Below are 22,767 nucleotides of genomic sequence, written 5' to 3' on the forward strand. Positions count from 1 at the left end.
AAGCCCAGCCTGAGGCAGGACCCTCAGCCTTTTTCTGATGGCCGTGGTGCCCCAGGGGACCAGGCGTGCCCTGGCAGGAGGAGGCGGCCAGGCCAGAGCTCAGCGCTGGGTGCAGCCACTGCGTCTTTGAAAATCTCGCTTCCCATCTTTGTTATTGTCTGGGCGGCAGGCCACCCGGTTTGCTGCCTTCCTCCCTCCGCCAGCCCCTGCCTCCGGCTTTCTCCCCCGGGAACATGCCCTTCTCTGCGCTTTCCTTGGCGGGGGTCAGGACCCTCTGCACCCGCATGCGGGGGCTTGTGTACGTACCCCGTCTTGTGTGCATGTGTTGGTTGTCTGGGGAGCTGGAGAGCCAGCAGGCGTCCCGGCCTCTGAGTGCGTCTGCCCTCCCGGGAGCAGACAGTGTGCATGCCATGTTTACGTCCCTCCAGCGGGAAGCCTGCACCGAGAAGCCGGCAAGTGCTGGCCGGCAACCCGGCCTCCTGCCTGGAGGTCGGGGCCTGGCCCGGGTGACCTCGAGCAGCTCCTGCCCATCTTGGTCTCAGGTCGGGTCAGCCTTGCCACATGTCTGAGGGGCAAGGAGTGGGGGGTGTCGGGAGTGAAACTATAAGCCCGTTTCTAGAAACGGTGTGAACAGTAGCAGTTGGAGCAGAACGTCACTGGCAGTGGGGTGGAATTGTCATATTAATTTTCTATAAACAAAATCTGGCTTGGTGGCTTCTCTGGCACAGGAGAGGAGCCCAGATATCTCACGGACGGGCAGAGAGACTGAGTTTGAAATCCCTCGACCCAGCCTTGGAGCTGAAATAGGCTCTGTCAGGACTGGGATCTCCTGTTCGCTGCTTTGCTTAGAAATAACAGCTGTATCAGCTGCTCCGGGGATGGATGGGCAGATGTTTCTCTGGGGCAGGTACTTCTCTGGGGGCAGTCCCTGGAGTCGTCCTGTTTAGAGTTGACTGAGTAAAACCACCTCTGGTGACCCACCCGCCCCCCCTCCCCCCAAAAAAAAGACCGTTCATGGTCAAACCTGGGTGAATGGAGAGGAGCCTCCCTCTTCTCCGATGTGGTGTGGTTGTGCTCTTGAAGGCTGGGAGGACAGAATGGGCTACCTTTGGCTTGGCTTAACGGTGAAGAGAGGGGGGTGGATCCTGGCTCCATGGGACCCCCATGGGTGTAAGTGCAGGCTGGGTGAGGGGATAGGAACGGGAAGGAGGGTGGGAGCTTCTAAGGTGGCGAGTGGGAGCCCTGGTCCCCATGGCTTCCCCTTTCGATAAACAGCACAGGGCACTCTGGGGCGGCCACTTGGGTTCAGACTTTGGATAACGCTGTCTGCTTCAGGGATGCTAAAGTGGCTTTGTTGCACGCTGTCTGCCTGTGTTCTGCAAACTGCTGTGTTGTGGAGGTTATTTTTTGGGCTGGAATTCTCTCATCTGGAGGCTGGAAACCAGTTGGTTCTGTGCTAGGATCTTTGGCTCCCTGGGAAAGGAGTCTGGCTCAGGGGTGGGGACACTGAGCCAGGCTGGTTGGGGGAGAGGGCTGATGTCTGGTCGTGAGGCTGGAGTCAGGCCAGCCAGGGCTTGGTGGGCACAGCTGGGCTCTGGGGGTCTCAAGAGCCACAGGACAGTTTGAGCCTTTATCCTTATTTTCCTGAGATGGTTTAGGGGAGGTTTCTAGCTGGTCTCCCAAATCTCTGGCCCCCTTAGACACTCATTTCTTCTTCGGAGGTTTTCGAAGTGTGCACCAAGGACAGGTGATCATTTCTCCTGGATAACAGAAATGAATGCTGCTCAGGGATTTTCCAGGTGAAAGGTGTGCTGGCAGAAGCATTTTTGTTTTGCAGGCTGGAAATGTTGCCGCTTCACTTACAAGGCTGTTTTAATGTTGGTAAAAGCCATCTAGGATGTGGTGTTTCTGTCTTCCCAGAAGATAATTTCCAAGTCACTCATTTATTAATGTTCCTGAGTAGCTAGGAGGGTCAGCTGGCAATATTGCAATTTCTCCCTGCCGCTGTTTCTGGGTGACTCTGGCCCCACACAGGCTCTGAGAGTGTGCCCCCTCTGGCTCCCAACCTGTCCCCCTACCCCTGTAGTTACTCTGAAGTGGCTGTCCCCACGCCCCTTCCCATTCTTCCCAGTTGGCCCGGTGGAGAGCTGGTCATGTAAATGTGGGCAAGCCAGGTGCAGGTATGCGAGGCTGCTGTGTGCAGAGTTGGAGATTGATGACCCCTTCTCAGGAATGTTGCCTGGAGTTCCCACACCTGAAAGTTACCAATGGTGGGATTCTAGGCAGGGTAAGGCTAGCGAGCGAGATACTTGGATATGGGGGTGGGGGCTTTCAAGAACCCGCAACTGGCTCTAAGTAGGCAGGAAACAGTTCCGCCCCTTTGGGTAAGGCAGCTCTTGGAGAGGGGAGAGGAAGCTTAATGAGAAATGGGATCTGTTTCCCTGCGTTAGTTGTTGACAGTAGGTGCAGGAGGGGCTGGGCATCAAGGCTTGGCCTTTCTTGCCTCCCTCCCTCCCCTACCATAGACAGGGAGTGCCTGGTCCTCTGCCTTCCCTTGGGTGACGTCGAGATGATTGTGCAGTTTAGACAGTTTCCGGGAATAATGGGAAGTATGTGATCTTTGGCTTTGAGGCCAGGCGTTCTTGGGGCAAATCACATAACCTTCCTGAGCCTTAGTTTGCACATCTGCAGAATGGGCCTCACGATGATAGTGTCGTTGGATACATTAATGTTAATATATCCAGCACGTGTTTAATAGAAAGTGTCCTGTTCAGTGCTGTTTCCTTAGCAACTAACACCAGGTCTTGCACATTTCTTAAATGTTTCTAAAATTTTATTAAATACAAAATAACATGCGAAAGAGGCGAGACTAGCATGTTGTAGGTTTTCAGTAAGGAGTAGTTAACATTGGTGGGGGGAAAGTTACCTCGTTTTGTTAAGCCTCATTTTCTCATCTACAACGTGGGAATAATAACTAGCAATCATGCTGTGCTCTGAGGTTCAAGAGAGATATTGGATGTTGCTGCCCCTTGAAAGGTAAAAAGGGCTGTACAGAGAATCGTTATTACCTTGAATGCAAGAAATAGCCAGGCAGAGTAACCCTTGTTCCTGTCTATACCAGGGAAAGCAAACTTCTCCTATATGTGTTTTAAAAGTCTGTTTTAAAAGTCCATTGTTCCATTTTATGTTTGCCGTGTACTTGTTTTTAATTATTTAAGTGTTTAGGTAATGTCTAGCATTTCTTTATCCAAAACGATGCTGTTATTTAAATCCTTGAATATTTCTCTTTGTTCACATCTCTGATTGTTCCTATAGGATAAAGTCTTAGAAATGGAATTACTAGGTCAAAGACTATTAACAGTTTGAGGCTTTTGCTAAAAATGTCCCCCCACTGAAAAGCCTATAGTAATTTACACTCCCCCAGTGATTTTTGAGATTCCCCACCTGTTTCCTGACACCCTCAAACACATTGGGTGCCATCATTAAAACAATCTTTGTCACTCAAATGGGCAGAAAAATGGCATTTCTTTGTTACTTGCATTTCTTTGCTTGTTAGGGATTGAATATTGTTTTCCTGAGTTTAATGGCCAGTAGTGCTGCTGCTTCTGAGCCTTGTCTCATCCTGTCCTTTGCCTTCCGAACGTTCTGACAGGCCCCTTGCAGGATTCTTGGTTGCCCTTTTGGCTCCCCTCGGCTCTGAGAGGCCCCATGTAGGTGGATCTTTGTTAAATGGGCTTCTGCTTTCCAAGAAATATGGCAGGCAATTCATTAATTACCTGCAAGGAAGGCTCACCCAGCTCTCCTCTCCCTTCTCCTTCCCTCCCCTCCAGAAGGGAATCAGACTTAATTCTTAATCCGATAATTATCATAAGGTGGTGTGGCATTTACACAGCACTTTGAGAGGTCTTCTGCCCTGCAAGGTAGGTGTGCAGTGAGAGCGCTGTCAGATTCACGGAAACTGAGGCACGCATTCAAAGGCACAGAGGTGGGACCATCACAGAAGCCAGCCTGGTGACAAGGTCCCATCCTGCCTGCAACATTGTACTTGGAGCTTCATGGGCACCTTTGGCTGGAGGGGGGGGGAGGGGTGGCAGGGCTGACCAAGGCCCCGCACATAAGCGCATGATTCTGAGCCTCATCTCCAGAGAGGGAGGGGAAAGCCATAGAACACGACCTGGACGTAGGGAAGAACCAATTTATTTTTTGCTTTCTCATTTTTATCGCCCTCCTTTTAGATCTGTGGCTCCCTCGTGTATCTTCCAGAGATCCGAGCCGGGCAATATTTTTAGGAACAGTGGAAATTAGTTAGTGAGAATGTGATCATCCCAGGCTGGGGTTTCAAAGGCTGGAGAAGCCTTTCTTTGTACAAGCATGTAGGCCTGTGTACATCTGTGCGTGCGTGTTTTTGTACGTCTTGCAGGTACACACCTGCCCTCGTGAAGGTGTGTGTGGGTTGTATGTGAATGTCCTTGCACACGTCTGCATTTGAAATGACTAGTCACATGTAAATCATTTGGAACAGTCCCTGGCACTTCGTATTAGGTTGGACCATATGAAGTGGCCGTTTTTGTAGGTCGAATATGGGCATACGACGGTTCACTCTAATAAGTGCTCACTGAGCATTGACTGCTATCGTTGCTGTCCGTTTTCTTACGTGTGCATGTCTACCGCTGTGTGCACGTGAGTTTGTATACACCGTGTCACGCTGTGTGTATAGTGTGTTGTATGTTTGAGCTCTCACGTGTGCAAATCTGTGTGCAGTTTCTGTCTGGGTGTGTGGCCAGTGACCTGGTCACTTTTGTGAACCAACTGCCCAACTGCTTGGAGAGAGCCTCAGGGCTCAGCATATACCTGGCTGCAGGACAGCTGTCCCCTTAATCTCCTTGTACCTTTAGGTGCCAGCAGAGTCCAGGCCTGGGGTGCCATGGGGGCCTGTGGCATTCTCATTCTCCACAAGTAACCCTGCCCATTTCCAGGCCCCCACGTCTGAGGATATGCAGATTGACTCTTTAATGGAATTCCTTTGCAAAATACTACTTGAACCAGAAAGTTAATTACCAGGCTTTAATTAATGGCTATTTTAGAAGGCCACAGAAGAGAGCTGGAGATCATAGGGAGACTGGAAAGGCAAGAAGGAAAACATTCAGTGCCCCTGGCTGGCTTTGGTGACTCCTTCCCAGGTAGAAGGGCACACTTTGCCTTTTCCCTGCTGTGACCTGCCAGCCCACCCCACTGTGGGGACTGGCTGCGGGTGAGTGAAGGGGTGCCCCTGTATGAAGAGATGGTCTTCTGGCCATCAGGCCGTCCATCTGTGAGGAGTGGCCTGGGCCTCATACCCGGCCTGGGGGTGGGGTGTTGTGAGTAGCTGTGCAGGGCCAGCCACCCCAAGCCCCAGCCCTCTGAAACCTCTGCACAGCCAGGTAACATTGCCCAGGCCTGAGCCATGGGAGGGACGCTCACTGGCCAGTCTGCCTTGAAGAGTAACCTCTTCCCTACTTCTCCAGGGCCTTTGGGCTGCTCCCTGCAGCCCTCCACCCCCACCCCTTCCAAGAGCCTAAGAGCCTGAGGCAGCTTCCTACAGGGCCCAGTCTCTCCCTGGGCCTGCTGCCTCCTCTCTCTCTGCCCCCCCCCCCCCACCCGCTCACCGGTGCGGGTGGGGGGAGTCCCCTGTGATCCAGCCCACCCACCCACCTCCCAGGACCAGCTGAAAGCTCAGAGGAGATTATTGTGATTATTGTGAAGGAAAGGATGTGGGAGATCCCCCTCCCAGCTGGGAGTGCCGGGAAGGGTGGCCTGTGTTAGCTTCCCCTCCTGAGGCAGAGGGAATCTCTGTCCTCTGTGGGTACGTGTGGGCGTGAGCTTGTGGGTGGACGCACAGTGTCTCGCACACACCACAGGGCACAGCCTTGGCTGCCTGCCGTGTCTTGTCTGTAGGCCACCCCACATGCCACACCTGGGCATGCACACATAAGAACTTCTCCTGGCATTTGGAAAGCCACCAGTTGTGCACCAGAGGTCCCCTCTGAGTAGACCAGAGGAAGGAGAGGGAGGCAGGATGGCATGGGGTTATGTTTTTTGGGAAAAAATCTCCCCGGGTGCTGTGTGTCTGTCCAGTGAATATTGTATAAGCTTCGGTTGTCTAAGAGGGGAGGGGCCAGAGGGAGCCTCAAAGCCCTGCCCTGTAAAGGTTCTCCCAAAGGCAGCCTGAGCACGGCTTTGCCTCCTCCGCCCCCTTGTACCTTGGCTGCCAGGGGCCAGCCTGGAGCGGACGGAGTGCAGGAGTTATGGGAACTTGGCTCCCAGGCCTGGCTCCATTGCTAACTCAGTGTGATCAGCCTCAGAAAAGCCACTGGAGCCCCCTCAGCCTGTCTTTCCATCTCTCATGCGGGGCTCGTAGGACAGGAATTGGCCGAGATAGGTGGGTTTCACATTTCTCTGCATCAGATGCCTTGTGAGGTTAGTTATTCCTTGTCATGATGACTCCCCCTCCTCCCTTTTCTGGTGGGCAGTCCCCGTCAGGGAGCTGAGGGGCTCTTCTCTGGCTCCTGTCCTCGCTGGCTCTGGCCACCTCCCAGTTAACCCTGCACTGTCACCTGCCTGTTGCCCTGACCTTTCCCACACCCTCAAGGCCCTTGTTTGAAGGCCTGGCTTAATTGAAAAGAGCACATTGGGCAAAGATATAGATGCCACCCCAGCAGCACAGGCCCTAATTTGATGCGACGTTGTCATGGGGAGTTTTCATACCGAGGGCAGTGAATTAGTGCTGCGGCTCCCTGTGCCCACCGACTAAGGGGAAGTTAATTTCATGCCCTGTCTTTTTGACATTTGTAATCAAAGCTTTATATTGCAGCTGCAGACTGTTAGCACGTGGAGGATGTATGAGCCTCAATTATTGTTTCTGGCTAGGGAGGAGATTGATTAACAGATTGTTCACGGCCCCACCCCTCTACTCCTTATTCCCCTGCCTGCCTCCTTCCTTCTTTTGCAGCTTCCCCAGATTTCATCAGGGAACTCAGCCCCAGAATGAGCTCTGATCGAAACCCTGCTTGTGTCTTAGAAGCTGGGGGCTTGGCCCCTGAGCTGGACCCACCCTGGGGAGGACACAAATGAAGAGGAATTGTCTGGGACCCCTGATAAAATGCAGATTCTTGGGCCCTGTCCCAAACCTTTCAGAATTAGACTCTGGCGGAGTGTTTGAGAACCACTGCCCAAAGTTGGTTTCTTTTGCAGAGGGGCAGGAATTGTGCCCCAGCTGTGTGCCAGCGACCTGCCTAGACACTGCCCAGGCTATCTTCTTATTGATTCCTTGTAGTGAGAGGGTTTTTGTTTGCCATTTCATAGATATAGAAATAGAAACTCCAAGAGCGGAACATGACTGGCCCAGAATCACACGTTGGGGGACCTCATGCCCTGGCAAGCCGTTCCCTGATTCATGCCTACCATCCCCCCACTATCATGCCAACCATCCCCCCACTGTCATGCCACGCCCTTTCTTTTTAAGCTTGTGATACTTTCTGAAATAAGCCTTCCCCTCCTAGAGGAGTGCCAGTAGTTCCCTCTTGTGCTTGCACAGGGCTCCCCTCTGTCAAAAGCTCTCTCACACCAGTGCCCCCCCGTCTTCCCAGGGTGCTTGCAGCAGTCAGGACATGTATGACTGATCTGCATTTTACAGGTGGGCGAGGCTCAGAGAGGTGAAGGGGCAGAGCTGGAGTTAGAACGTGTCTTCTAACTCTGGGCCCAGCGCTTGGCCCACCTGTGCCACCAAGACCTATTCGTCTTGCCAGCTCTTCAGTTACAAGTGGGGAATCTGAGGTTCAGAGAGGTGTAGCCACTTACCAGGATCAAGCGAGTGGCAGTGATGCAGTCCAGGCCCAAGTCCACAGAGTGAAAGCCCATGGAACAGGACGAGGCAACCTTTTGGGGCTGGACCTATCTTTGGTCCCCACCTGGGAGTGGAAGTCTTTGAGCACAGTCTAGAGGCTCAGGGACGCGACGGCTGTCCATGCAGAGTCCAGGCCTGGTGGGGTGGGCTGCACTCCTGACCCAGGAAACCAGGCACCTGCTGGAGGTTGTGGGAGAACGACGGGGGCGGGAGGCCAGGGGGGCCTGTGGGGCACGGAGCCAGAATTTGAACCCAGGACTGCCGTAAAGCCCCATCTCCTGCGCTGCCAGGAGCTGAGGAGGTCAATGGTATGTGTGTCTGAGTCAGTCATCTGGTCCAAGGCCCAGCTCCACCCACTGCTTCTCCCTGAGCCTCACTTTCCCCATCTCAACAAAGCAAAAACAAAAGCTAACATCTCAGTGCAGCTAGTGTAGGGTAGAGTGTCGTCCTTCCCAGGCTTTGCGGCACTGCCTTAAGGTCCTGAGGCCCCTGCAGGTGTCGTAGACGGAGCCGTGGAAGCCGGGTGCGACGACGTGCCTTTCACTCTTGCTCTCCTCCTGGCAAGCTTCTCTTGGTGCTGTGCTGCCCTGCGTGGTCACTCACGATGGGCCAGCCTCCTTACCTGGTGCCTTTCCCTGCATTTTCTCATCTCATCCTTACAACGGCACTGGGATGGAGAGGAGCTATTACTGTCCCCATTTTACGGAGAGGAAAATTGAGGTGCAGAGAGACTGAGTAGTTTGCCGACGTCATGAAGCTCGTAAGTGGCAGAGCTGGGATTCAAACCCAGGCAGTCTGACTGTATAAGGGCCCGCCATCAACCACTATTCTGCATGCTCTCTGCTTATAACGCTCCGTTTTACAGACTACATACCCAGTCAGTAACATCATCAGTCAACTACCTGCCATTTACGAAGCGTCTTGCCTCATGCCAGGCATTGTGTGTTGTGTGTATGTCATCTCTAATCCTCTTGACTACCCTCGTTTTATCCTCCTCCCGTTTTATGGGTGACAAAACTGGCCTCAGAGGGGTAAAATCACTTATCGGGGATTACCCTCATGATGGATTTAGAATCTAGCTTTCTTTGGACTCAAAGCCTGGGCCCTCTCTAGTTCAGCGGCTGATACAATGGGCACGTCCTGTGGGCCAGGCTCAGCACTTCCCTCACACAGCCCATGTGCCGCACACTATTGTCATCCCACGTTTACAGCCAGGAAACAGCAGTCGCGTGGCTAGAATGGCAGAGCCAGGACCTGAACCCCAGTAGTCTGGCGCCCAAGTCCGTGCTCTGAACTACTGCCCAGTATTGCCCTTCTCCCTATTTTACAGATGAGGAAACTGAGGCTCTGACAGGTAAAAGCCACTTGTCCTGAGTGAGACAGCAAGTGATGGCAGAGATCGGATTTGCACCTAGATCTTTCTGGATTGTTTTATTGTCTCCCACCTGAGAGAACATGACAGCCACCCGTGGGGGCTGCAGGAGTATCTCAGGGCCACCGGGGGCTCTGCAGGAGGCTGGAATGGGTGCTGAAGTCTGAGGTGGTGGTGGCATGGAGGCAGGCCTTCCTCCTGGCCTCAGTTGGCGGGGAGGGTCTCCAGAATGTGAGGGTACGGCCGGCTTGGTGACTGTCCCCTGCATTTGTACTTAATCAGTGATGATACGTGTCTAGTTCCGTGGGCCTCTCAGGGTTCTGGGCTCCCATATTTCTCTTCCTCTTGGCAGAGCTGATGAGCTGTGGCTGCATCTACATCTATTGATTTGTAATGCTGGGTGAGGCCGGGCAGGTGGAAGAGGTCACGGGCAGGCTAACTCGCCTTGCACAGCACTTCCTATTCCACCCTGGGTCAGCACATGGAGGTGAATTTCATCATTGCCCAGGAGGGTGAAGGGGAAGCAGAGTGATGGTGGAAGGCGGGCAGGGCCTCCCCAGACCAGCCTTTGTTCCGGACCTCTGGCGGGGGCGGGGGGGGGGGGGGGGGGGAGTCTGGTGCCGATGGGGCCACACTCCTGACGGACGAGGCCTGTGCGGACCTGAGAAGGTGCGGGGCACAGCCGCCAGGCCTCAGGGAGACGGCCGGAGGTTGATGCGGGCAGTGACGGTGCCCTGCCAGGAGTTCTGCCAGGAGCCCCAGGCGGCCTGCCTGAGGTGGTCTTATCCAGGTGTCCTAGGACGTGAGGTCTGCGCTTCAGATGGTGGCTGTTGATACGAATGATGAGAACCTACTCTAAGGGGTTTCAGAATCCAGGGGTGATGGCGCTGGTGGGGGTGTTAGTGAGCAGTCTGGCCAGAGGTTCTCAGACTCAGTTCCTGGAGGTGAGACTAGGTATTGTCCTCTCCAGTGGTTGTGGACATCCTGGCTCTGGAGGATGCTTTGATCCGGGACACTGAAGGCCCATAGAGGTCCTATAAAGAAATCCGTTTCACCTCCATTAATCCGGAGCTTCCTTTCCCCACCCCCAACCCCCCACCCCAGGGGCATGTGCGGAGAAGTAGTGTTCTGCCAAACTTTCTTGGGTAAATGCTAATTTGAGATGTTACCTCTCCTCAGAAGCATGCTCTTAAGAGGGACCTTTGGAAGTATTCCAGGCCTTTAGGAACGATAGGAGTAAGCTTTGAACGATGGCATTGCTAGCCCAGCAGGTGGCATGGGGTTTGTTTTTTGGAAAAAAATCATCTCCGGGTTTTCAAAATCATTCCTCAGAGCAGCAACCAACACTCCTATGTGTAGGATGGGCCTGGTTCTGGTCAGAGTTTTCTGTGGGCCTGGGGTATGGGGCATTTATTTCCTCTTTTGCAGGATGGACGGCTCCTTTCTTGTACCCAGCAGCTTGGGCTCTGGGCGTCCCCATCCCCCTCTGGACTCCTGCAGAAGGCAGCAGCCGGGCAGAGGCTGCCCACTGATTTGCATAATTGCACCGTCCCCTGAATAATTAATAAAGCTCTGTCCTTGCTGGGAGCAAAGACTGCACCGTTATGGATGGGTTCGCCATGGATGGGTTTGCCGGAGTTCTTCCAGGGAGCCAATGGTTCCCGGACTCCTTGGCTTTTCCTGGCATGGAGTCCCCCTAGAGAGAGGAGAGGGCACGGGGTTGTGTGTGTGGTGGTTGGGGGGGGGGGGGGTTCCTCGTGATGCCTGTAGCATCACAATGGGCGGGGCTGGTAATGCATCTGCTCCTTTCTTCCAGGATCCACAAACAGGATCTCAAGCACACAGACGATTTGGAATTCTGTATTCTCTTGCTTTCTGTGGTCCCACAAACTCTTCTCTGAAACATGATCAACTGTTGTAGAGACTTAGCTCTCTTTCCAGGTAGGCTGGAGGAACCACTACTGACCCAGAGGGTAAGGGCCGTGGTGATGAATTTGAAGGCAGGAGCAGGGGACAATGAGGCATTTCTGCGTGAGGTCTTTTTTCGTCATCGGCCCCTCCAAGTTTCTGGGCTTGTTAAAGTCAGGAGGAGTTTGAGAGTGACTTGTATTTGAGGTTAAGTCCGTTTTTATATAGTTTAACAGAAATGAATTTTCCCTCCACAGATGTGGTCTTGCCTCCCTGGCGTGCTAGAAAGGGAGGTTGAGGGCTGGGTCTGCTCCTGAACTGTAGTTGACATTGGGGAAGGTCCTATAGTTTCTCCAAGCCAAGGGTGTCCTTGAAAGGCCTTGGTCTCTTCCCAGCCTCCTCTAATCATTGTCCAAATCTTCTGCAGGAGTGTTTCTCAAACTGGTTTCCACAGAACACCACATTCTCGTAGATGTTGGTGGGTGCTTAACTCATTAAGGGACAAGGGGATCCCATAGTTCAGACAGGCCAGGGAAACATCCGGTAAACCAGAGCCAGCAGGTTTCTTTAGTGCTCTAGCCCTGGGAGCCTTTAACATGCTGAGCGTACAACAGGGCATGTAGGATGTCTGCTCCCCATCAACACAGACTATTCCGGGGTCTGTTTGCACACGTGCAGTCATGGGGAGACGCCCATGCCATTGCTGGCTGTGCCAACTCTTGGAAACCTCCCCCTTTGAGCTTCCTTAGCTAGCATTTATGTGGCACTTTAGCATTAGCATTCGGCCCCCGTACCAGCTAGAGAGGTGGCAGGGATCATCCCATTTTACAGACAAGGAAACTGAGGCTCAGAGGGTGATTATCTTACCCCAAGACACCTAGATGTTGATAAAGTGTGCATTTAAAGCCACATCTGCTAGCTGGACCTTTAGTTTTTTCCTGTGGCCACAAGGAAACCATTTGCTCCATATAAAGGTCAGTATGTTGGTTGGCATTGGTCCTTGGGACCCTGGGGACCTGTTCCTCTCATAGCCCCCCTGCTAGCTTGGTCGGAGTGAGTTTCTGGGAGTGAGAAGTGTTTTATAGCATCCTAGCTGTGGGGCCTGTGTTTGGAGCCAGATGCCAATATGGGCATTAAACTACCAGGTGTCCTACTCCTCAGACCATTCCTGACTCTTCTCTTCCGCCTTCCCTTTTGACGGGGTGGGGATATTAGAAGTCTCCCAGGAGCTGGGTAGGCCCTTGTCCTGGGCTGGTGGTGCCGGTTGAGGGGTGGAGGAGGGCAGGTCTTTCTGAGAGCCACGGCCCAGGCCTGGTGGCTGGCTAGGGGCAGCCTGGGGTGAACCTGTTTATAGCCGCTCGGCTTAGAGGCTGACCGAGGCCGAAGTGTGACTCCAGGACCTAGGCCAACTGTTTTTTGTCTCGGGAGTCTCCTTGGGTCACACCGTGAAAGGGACCACATTGCCCCTAGTGGCACATCCACCTTGTTCCCATAGAGAGCAAGCCACCACGAGGACACCCCGACGAACTGAATTTTGCTCTGCTGGCACACGGACCCAGGCGTGGATCTGGCTCCCTGTCTCCCTGTGTGATTAGGAAAAGTCACCTGATCTCTGAAACCCAGTCCCCTCATCTTTAAAATGGATGTGATAATGGTGCCTGCCTCCTAGGGTTCTGAGGTCACACGGATCACGTACGTCACATAATTTTATCATCTCTTGTGCGTACACACACTCACACTTGCGCACGCCATGCTTTTGAGCTTCTGTGTGAGACCCCAGCGCCCTGCCAGCTGCAGCGGCCTAGCCTTCCTGGGGTCCGTCCACCCCATCGTGTAGCAGGAGACAGCGTGAGACAGGCATGGAAAGATGTTTGTGTGGACGTTTCTCCCACTTAGAAAATCAATATTCTCTGGTCTGCCTAATTGTTCTGTTGCTGCTAAATGAGTCATTATGGAGGGAAAATAGCAAATGCATTGTGAGATTAATGGGAGAAAATAGTTGGCAAATGACTTTGGTTTGCTTCCGAAACTCCGAGAAGGTGTTACTATGAGAAATCTGGAGAGCCTTGCGAGGCTGAGTCTCAAGAAGCAGCTATTAGCGTCGTGAGGCTCCTGAGGTGGTAGATGGTCCAAGAGGGTCCTTTTAGGGCAGGGCACTGATTTCAGTATTGTAGGGGTTGGAATCAGGAATTACGGGGGGTCAAGTCTGGAGTTTGTGGTGGGACAGGGAGCTCCGACGGCCTGGCCCCAAGGCGAGGGGATCGTGTTCAGTTACGCTGCATTCTAGGCGGTGCCCAGGGATGCGGTGCTGAGCGCCCCTCCCGTGGTGGAGGAGCCGGGCCGCAAGAAACTGCCCCACAGGTAAAGATGTAATTGCAGCTGGGGCGTGTGTCCTGAGGGCGGTGAGAGCCTGGAACTAGGAGGTTTGATCTGGTGGAGGTGGTTAGGACAGCCTCCCCAAGGAAGAGAGGAGTGAGCTAAGGAAACTAAGCCCCAGCATGATTCCGAGACCTGCTGAAGTATTGAGACCTCTAGCTAGTAGCTGTGTATTCTCCTCTCTCTGGTATGGTCTCGTGCCTCTGAGGGACGGTCGGGGTGCAGTGCCAGGTTATCAGGCTGCAGAGGAACCTTAGGGCTGCACGTACCACTGGGTGCTCCAGCTTGGGGGACCAGGCCTCACTGCACCCCTAGGAACACTAGGGTAGGGCAGAGCAAGGTGGGTAGCTGAGCCCCAGAGGAGGCAGGAACTCGGCCTCTGGTGCTTGGCTACTGCTGTTGGCTGAAAGCCCACTTTCAGTCCAAACTCAGATTGGATGGACTCTTCCCTGCCCCTCTCCAAATATAAACCACAGCCCCCCTGGCAGACGCCGAGTGTTTATTTGGTCTGGGTGAAGAGCCCCAGCTGAGGGCCCTTTGTCCTGCTCAGTTTCCACTTCCAAAAGAATTCTGCTTAGTTCTTCAGATAAACAGCAGGACACCTCTGTGGGGTTCCAGGTAGGTCCAAGGCTGCCCTGAGGGTATGGAGGGGATCCAGCCCTGTGTGGATCCAGCACCCCGGTGTGCTGCTACAGGGAGTTATCAGTGGCATCCCAGAATTGGTGCACTGAGGTCCGACTTCCCTCTCGGGGAGCCAGTCCCTTTCTCAGAAAACCAGGCAGGCCAGACCTACTCATGGTGGTGTTTCAGAGTCCCTGAACAGCTCTGAGTCTGGGTACCAAATCTTGAATCTCCCTATAGGCAGTCCCTGTTCTTCCATGGTGGCAGACTCGGGCTAAACTGAGCCCAGGCAGATGTGAAATTGAAGGAGCCTGATGAAGCCTTGTCCCACACACTTCTTCTTCCACCCGGGCCATGGATGGATTCCAGTCTAACATCCCTCAATTCCTGCCCCCTTGGGCACTCTGGGTTCCTGCTTGTTTTCAGATTTTCTGTTGTTTGCAGGCGGACAATGGACTGTCTCCTGAGCTTGGTTCCATGGCTCCCACCATGGTCTTTGACCATCCAGGGCAACCTGGGCTGCTGAGCAGCAAGCCTGGCAATTGGTCACCACACATTTCCGCTTGGTCGTTCCTGCTTCTCTCCCTCGTAAGTCAAGGTGGCCGCTTAGCTGTTGTCAGGTTCCTGAGGTAAATCTCTGTAGCCTCTAATCATTAGCAGTGGTGGGACTCCACGTCCTTTGGCTCCAGCTACGATCAGGAAGGGAGTTTCATCGAAGGCGAGTCTTATGCAGCACCTTGCCCTGTGCACAGGCCCTCAGAAAGACAGCGCCACCGCCTCTGGTAAGCCCGGCAGCCCCCAGCTTTGTCCTTCCGCCCTGGAGAAGCACCTTGCGCCGTAGATCCACTCCCAGGTGAGGCCACAGTGTTCCCTTGGCAGGGACGTCCTCATTGGCTCGGGGGCCAGCGTTTTCCATTGAGTGGTGGGACTCAGGAGCAAAAGAATTCTGGAGCCCAAGCAGCCACGTGCGAAGGGTTGGCTTGCTGAGCCTTCCTGAGTGTTAGGGCAGATACAGACAGGACGGCGATGCCCTGTGCTCTTTTTATCCAGTCACGCTTGAAGCCGCTCGTGGCACTAGTGGAAACACATTTCTAAGCGAGAGGAAATACGGCATCCTTTGTGGCGCGGTTGTACAGAAAGCTAGTTGATAGGCTTCCTGCAGCCACCCCCGACTACGCCGGGGTCCTGATTATGGGTCTGCAAACCTGCCTTTGGGTAGATTCACCGAAGTTTCACACACATATTTATCTGGCTGTCAGCCATTTACCTTAATGTGTTTCACTAGGGGCGACGTGCTATCCGGTGCCTGGGCATTCGGCATTGAACATCACGTTCCCTTCCCAGGCACGGTTACCCCCCACCTGGAGTTATTCTGGCCGCCGGGTGGCAGCTACATACTGGCCATGGAGGGAGGCCCGAGAGGGACTCCAGTCGGGGTCCTGCCTCCCTCATTCCGTTCTCCTCTCAGCTCTCCCTCCTCCACCCCGTTTCCTTGTCCTGCCTCCCTCCAGACCCGCGGGCTGCCTGCTCCCCAGCAGAGGGGCCAGGCACCGCCACTGGTCATGCTGGGCCTCCTACAACATGAACTTGGGTTGTTGGAACTCCTGGCCCAGGAGCTTCAAGCCCCCAGCCAGGGTCCTTGTTTGGGTTGTGTTGTGACAAGGGACTTGTTTCCGACGTGTGATGTCTGCCCATTCTCTCTGTCTTGATGGCCTTTCATGCTGGTAGCCCCCGACGGGGGGCCCCTGACATGTTATGCTGAGGTTTTGGAAGGGCCGGGCACTCGATGGGGAGCCCCCGGCTGGCCAAGCTGGTGGCCCAGAAGAGACCTACGGGTTCTAAATCACTCTGCCTGTGAAGGCAGAATCTCCGGGCTGCCCTGGCAACAGCTCCGCGCCAGCCTGTCGTGTGGCCGCTGACAGCCCTGGCTGCTGACTGGCTGTACTCGCCCGCGCCCTCCCCTGCTCCTCACGCTCGCTCACTCATTAGCAGCAGCAGAGGCTCTCTTCCCGCATCCTTTAGGCAGATGGTGCAGAGGAAGTGCAGGACTGGGGTCCTTGGACTCTGCCTGTGGGCTTGCACGCTGCCGGGCATGGGTGGGGGTCACCTTCGAGATTTCATCGACATTGTCGGCCTTGGTTGGGTGCCGTTCGAGACCGGGCTGCAAGGAAACAAAGCCCCAGTTCCAGGTCTTAACAAGTCTCTTGGGAGTCCCTAGGCTGTCATCCTGGCTGCACCTGCACTCCCCGGAGCCTCCCTGCCCCAGTGGCCCCTGTTTATTCATGTTACTCATGCAGACAGACTTACTCCGCAGGTGGATGCCTGCATTCAAATCCCAGCTCCCCTCTCATCAACTCTGACTTCAGGGAACTTGCTTAACTCTGTAAAATGGGGATAAGGGCGATATCTGTCTCAAAGGGATGTCGAGAGGAATAAATGCGATTTGTAGCTAAGTGCTTAGCAGAGCACCTTGAGATATGCGCGGTAACACTCGAGACGTGTCAGCCGTGACCGTGCTGCTCCCCTATTTGGAGGGCCGCCTTCTCTTCCCCTGCTCTTCCTACTTCCATCCTACCCGTCTGTCTAAGGCCTAGCTTCTTCTGCTTGAGGCCTGCCCTCATTCCCCGCCCCAGGTTCAGGCAGATTTCACTTTGCTCTGCATTTATGGTGCCTGATTTCTGTGCTTTGTTGTTATTGGGTCTACTCTGCAAGTGGGGCCTCCTGAGGGTGCTGGCTTGGGTCTCTTGAACTGTCCTTGTCCTGCCCTTCTGAATAGAATGAGGCAGAGTCTGTCTCCTTCACAATCCTCCAGAACCTTGGGGTGAACTTGGAGCTGCCCCCCTCCAATAGAGTACGTGACAAGCTTATTCATAGGGCTTTAGAATGAGAAGTCAGCGGTCCTGTCACAGATGGGGAAGCTGAGGCCGAGAGTGGGGAAAGAGCAACCCCAGGGTCACAAGGAGTTGGCGGCCCCACATAACTTCTCTCCACTCTTCTCCACTTTGGGGCCAGCAGGAGTTGGGCCTGCTTAGAAGGAATCTGGGAAGGCATCACAGAAGTGACAGGCATTGAGGTTTGAAAGAGGAGCAGCTCGTCAGTTAGCAAAGGGGGGAGAAGGGTGGTTAGGCAGAGGGAGCCCATGAACACCTGCCCAGGGGTCAGATGTTAGAACCTTCCTGTCCTCTTGGGGTGTGAGGCTGCTCTGGCAGGTGAGAAAGGGCTGGGAGCTTAGGGAGTGGAAGGTGAGGAGATTCAGAGACGGAGAGGTGGGCTGGGCAGGGGCTGGGCCCGGATCTGTGTGTATGGGGTTGAGTTGAGTGGAGGATGGGGAGGATTGGTGCGAGGATGAACGCCTGCTATGTGCGAGGTGCTTTGTCTCTTAAATGCTCACTGCGACCTGCGAGCTGGGGAGACCCAGTGTCCAGAGGTTTGGTGACTGGACCCAGCTTTCACAGGCCAGTAAGGGGCAGAGCCGACATGGGAACCGGGGGCGTCTTGACTCTCCAGGCTCCGGTGCCGGCTGCCTGCCGGGGATGGGGGCAGCACCACCTCTCTAGGGGCGGGGCCCACGAGTCTGTTATTTTAACTACTCCCCACCCAGGTGTGGGAGCCACTGGGAGAGTGTACGTGAAAGGTGTGGCACAGGGGTCTGGTCCGCAGAGATGTCGTGTCACTATTAGTTGCCCAGCACACACGGTGGACAGATGTGCACATGCACAGTGGGCACCTTCGGAGAATTGGGTCGCTAAATGAGCCTGGCAACTCTTCTTTAAACTAGGCCTGTTGGGACGTGAGTCGAGGGCCAGACAGCCTGTAGTGGGGCAGCCCCAACTCTGGCCTTTGCTGCCCACAAGCCAAGAGGTGGGGCTCTTGTAAGACCTGGTCCCTCACCGCCTCGTTGGGGAGCCCAGGACACCCCTGTAGGCCTCCCAGCATGCTGATCCTTCTTTCCTGGCAGTTCTCAGGGTCCGACAGTTGCCTGTGTGCCCCATTGAAGGGCAGACCTCCTGTGCATTCTGGGCCTCTGGCACCTTGCACGCAGCCTGGCCTAGCACAGGGGCCCAAAAAACTCTCACGCTATGAATGACAGATAGATTGAGCACCTACTGCATGCCGGGCTCTGTACCAGGCGCTGGAATAATTACTTCGGCCTGGCACTTCATGATTCACAAAGCTCCTCTGGGTCCTATTAGGAGGTCCATTGTCTCGGGTCAGGTATTCATTTCCCCATTTTCCAAATGAGGAAACTAAAGCTCAGAGAGGAGTCAAGTAGCCTGAGGTCACAGCAGCAGCCAGTGAGGGGCGGAGCCAGGCAGAGCCCACTCCCCCGATTCTGGGGGACGGCAGCCTTTTCTCTGCTGCCAGCCTCAACTGAGCACTGGCACCGTGGGCCAGAGATGGTGCTCCCGACCGGCAGGGGAGGCAGGCCCCCGGGAGACTCCGGATCCCAGGAGCAGGGCCCCTCCCGATCTCACTGCTCCACCCCAGCAGGAACAGGGGCCCCTCTGCCACTGCTGAGGACCTGGCTGTCGGGGACAGTGACTGTGTTTGGGGTAAGTCAGAGGCAGGAGAACAAAGAGAACCCTTCCTGCCAATGTGACTCTGACCTTGGAAACCCGGAAAAAGGGAAGAGTTGGCTGCAGGCTTCAAAGGGGGGCAGGCCGCCTGCAGGCGGGCATTGAGGAAGCCTTGGCTTTGTCAGTTCTTGCTGCCGGATTTCTCCTTTTCAGGTTAACAGAAGTCCTGGGGATCAGTGTCCGTGGGCTGGCCTGGAATCCTGCCGCTTTTACGGAAGGCGGGGAGATGCCAGGATCACGGCTCTGTTTTGACTGGGCTCTAGAAGGCGCAGCTTACTGGTGGGAGAATCTGGACACAGCCCCCAAGGCTGACCCCCGTGCCCCATTCCATGTGTGCCCAGCTGCGGGAAGGGGGACCCCAGGAGTGCTTGGGGTCTTTCAAGGAAGCGTGCCCAGGAAATCCTGGGCACAGTGAGGCATTGTGTCTTTGTTCATTATTCCACAAACGATAAGCCTGTGTGCCCCCCTCCTGTGTGCCAGGTGCAGAGCGAGTCCCTGGAGAGATGTGCTGTGGGTCCTGACTCTGTCCTGCCAGCCGGGACAGGAACCACTGGCTGAGACCATCCGCAGGTGCAGGGGCACTGTGACAACCTGGGGAGTGTGTGCCCTGCTAAGGGGGGACCGCAGCCTCTGCACCATGTCACCGGGTCTTTGGATTTATAAGAGAAGCCAGAAATCTAGAGCGTTTTGGGTGACATTTTAAAATTTCACATCTTTACATGTTGGCAATTGATTCAAAACTTAAAAATGTCAGACGCTATGTGGGCTAACAAAACACGAATGTTGACCAAATACATCCCATACTCTTTAGTTAGAGACCTTTATCTTAGTGTTGGATAGAACCCAGGTGAGCAGAGGGGAGGAGGGAGGGCCTCCTGGAGAAGGGGCCACCTGGGCAGGGGTGTGGCTGTGTGAATCTGCACGACTGTTGGCAGGACGATCTGGGACCAGAGCAGAGGGGTCTGGGGTGGCAGGATGGGGTAGCATCACACCTGATGGTGGAGGCCATGCCTGCCTTGGGAGGGACTAATCCTAGTTCGTGTGACATGCTCCCTGGAGCAGCAGGTAAGTGGCAGGCCTGACCCTGGCCACCCTGAGCCTGCTGCAGCCGTGTCCCCCGTCCCTAGCCAGGTGCTTCTGCCCGGCACCGGGTCAGGGAGGAGCTTGGGGAGGAAAGGTCATAGGTGTTTAAGAGCCCCGGGACACATGGGATCCAGATCTTTAGCAAAGGTGTAACTCCACAGCTTTGGGTGGGCAGTCCATCCGTCTGCATGTCGCTATGTGCACATGACCTACCCCTGCCCTTTACATTCGCTCTCCTGCTGGCTGTAGCTCCTTCAGGAACAGGAAGTTCTAAGCCCTCAGAAGGGGGCTCACTCTTCCCCCCACCGCTGCAGGGGTCCTGCATTCTTCAAAGGGTTTGAACTGCTCGGGCCAAAGCCTGTCTGGGTGTCTTCCTGTTCAGGCTGGCAGGCATAACTTTTCTGTTTCTCTGCCCTGGCTGCCACTCCCTCCATAATCCATGTTTTAATTTCTTTCTGAATGATCACCTGCCTCAAGGGTCCTCCAGGTTGTCCTGGCAGTTTGTCCAGCAAACTTTCGTTGAGCCCTGCCTGCTGGATCTTGGGCCAGAGAAACACAGGTGACTGAAGCCCAGGGGCTTGATGTGGCCGGGCTCTGATGGAATAGACCAACAACCCAGGGACAGTGGCAGGGTCCAGCCCCAGCATCTGTGGGAAGCAAAGAGGGGCGGGGCCGTCGGGAAAGAGGTGAGGTGACTCCGTGATCCCTAGATGCCTGTGTCCGAGGCCAGGGGCTGCTGGCTGCTTTCCCAGCCCCTTCTGCTCTCGCTCTTTCCTCAGCATGAGGGGCGGCTGGCTGCAGCCGGCCTGGGTGGGGCCCAGGCAGAAGAGACAAAATGCAAGGAGGCACCTTCTGGGAGGAACAGGTGTCCGTGCTTGCCGAATGCCTCACCAAATGCCCTCTCGTTTACTTAATTTGACTTTACTCTTAAGTCTTCTTTTTAGCATAAAGGTAATTAAAAATATAAGCACAGAGTACCAAATTCCAGCCATACGGGGGGGGGGGGGTGTAAAGCAAAAAGTGACATTTCTCCGTCTATACCACTATTACCATAGAACCTCCCCACCCCACAAAAACCACTACTGACTGTTGGCACGGGTTTCTTCTGCAGAGTTTTTTGTGGCAAATAAATACTGTCTGTGTCTAGGTGCTTGAGAACATGTCGTCTAGTGTAATCCTTCCTCCTTGGAAGGAGAGGGGAGGAGGGGAAAGCTGGCTGTTCTGGCCCAGAACCCTTGGGCAGGAGGGGGCGTTCACCCCAGGACCTGTCCCCCCTGTCCCTGCATTCACATCCTCCAGCCCCACACCTCTGGGGGTGGGGTGGCTTTTCAGGCGGTGCCATGGTGGGAGCCCCAAACTCAGACTGTGAGAGAGGGAAAGAGACGGGCTGCATGGCCGTCACAGGGTTTTCATGCAGACAGGACTCCCCAGGGGACCCTCAGGATCAAGTCATTCCTGGTTTTGCTCACCTGTGCCCAGCCCTGGGGACAGGGACAGGAGTCAGCTGCGGTCCCCGCCTGCTCTGGAGGAGCTCCCAGCCTGGGATGGGAGAGATGTATGCAGCCTTACTGAGACCATGTCTAGCTGGGGTCTGTCACTTAGCTGCTTCCTCTGGGCCCAGGTGGGGCTCCAGAGCCTCTACCTGGAGGGTAGCCCCTAAAGGACTTTTGGGGGCTGGGGGATAGCCAGGCCCAGGGAGGAATGTTTGCCTGGGCTCGGGGAAGCTTCTGGAGGAGGTGGAATAACCTAAGATCTGAAAGAGCTTTTCTCAGTCCTGGTCCATCATTTGATGGGGCTCTGAGTACCTCTCTCTCAACAAGTGAGAACCTGGGGAGTCTGTGAGGTGTTGTTTGGTGCGGAGTCTCCTGTTTCCCCCAGCGAGGCCCTGGGTGGGGGAAGGGCAGGTCACATGGAGAAGACCCGTCGGCTTAGGCCAGAAGGCCCATGCTGGGCCAAGTGCTGGCCCTGCCTGTCACTGCTCCAGGGATGTTGAGCAGGGCACTGGGCACCTGGTCATCTGTAAGATGAGGTGTGGAGGTCTTCCTGACAGCCTTTTGGCTTAGGCACCAGTGTCAAGATGATGGGGGTGTTGCTGGTGACAGGGGGATAGGGACAAGAAGAGTGAAGTGAGGCCTCACTTTGTGCCAGGACCCTGCAGCCCACACCTAGGCCAGTGTCTACTGCAGGCTTTGCTCCCCTTGAGTGCGGTCCCCCCAGTGTGGCCCAGCCCTTCCGGCTGGACTCCAGGCTCCTTCCTGTTGTCCCTGCGGGGGCAGCTCCTGCCCTGCCCCCTGAGCCTTAAGCACCCCAGCCCAGGATCTCTGCATCTTCAGTCACTCCCTAGATGTCTGTGACCTGCTCCCTCACTTCACCCAGCCATGAGGTCAAGCAGCCTCCTTCTCCCCCTCTAGCCTAGACCCTACCGCGTGTTTCTTCCTAGCTAGAGTTCGCCTGATATTATCACGCAGATATGTATATTTGTGTACTTCTCCCACACTAGACTGTAAGCCCCGGGGGAGCAGGAAGTTGATGTCTTATTCCCGATGTGTCTGCAATCCCTGGAACAGGGCCTCCTGCCACAAGGTTGGTGAATGGACAGATCAACGTATTTCATGTACTCTTACCCCATGAGGTAGGCACATTGCTGTGTGCTTTTACAGACAAGGAAGGTAAGCTCAGAGAGAAGGATTGACTAGCTTGTGGTCACACCGCTGCAACATGACAAAGCCGGGAAAGCCAGGATTTGAGCCAGGTGTCTGTAGCCCAGAGTCCTGTCTTAGCCAGTGGAAGCTCCCATCTCCCCGGAATCTAGGCAGGCCTGCCCTCCAGGAGAGGACAAGAATGTGAGGGACCAGGAACCGTGGGTGAGACTGTACCCCAAGAAGAGATGAGGGGTGGGGCGCAAGAGGGAGTGAGGAAAACTGGTGAGAGGAAGCCTGAGAGGGCCA

General features: G+C 54.8%; 1 protein-coding gene across 9 annotated transcripts in view; it reads left to right on the top strand.

The window, feature by feature from the left end:
• Window positions 1-22,767, top strand: part of DAB2IP (DAB2 interacting protein) — a 188,371-nt gene that overhangs the window by 108,461 nt on the left and 57,143 nt on the right. Inside the window, exon 1 of one of the 9 annotated variants that reach the window (XM_078436536.2) lies at window positions 11,106-11,195. The exons of the other annotated variants lie outside the window; for them this stretch is intronic. The gene's annotated coding sequence lies outside the window, so the exon portion shown is untranslated. Of the gene's footprint in view, window positions 1-11,105; window positions 11,196-22,767 lie in introns of those variants that run through there. 9 annotated transcript variants of the gene reach the window in all.

This window comes from Panthera onca, chromosome D4 (genome assembly GCF_046562875.1).
Source record: "Panthera onca isolate mPanOnc1 chromosome D4, mPanOnc1 haplotype 2, whole genome shotgun sequence".
In the NCBI taxonomy this organism is placed as follows: Eukaryota; Metazoa; Chordata; class Mammalia; order Carnivora; family Felidae; genus Panthera; species Panthera onca.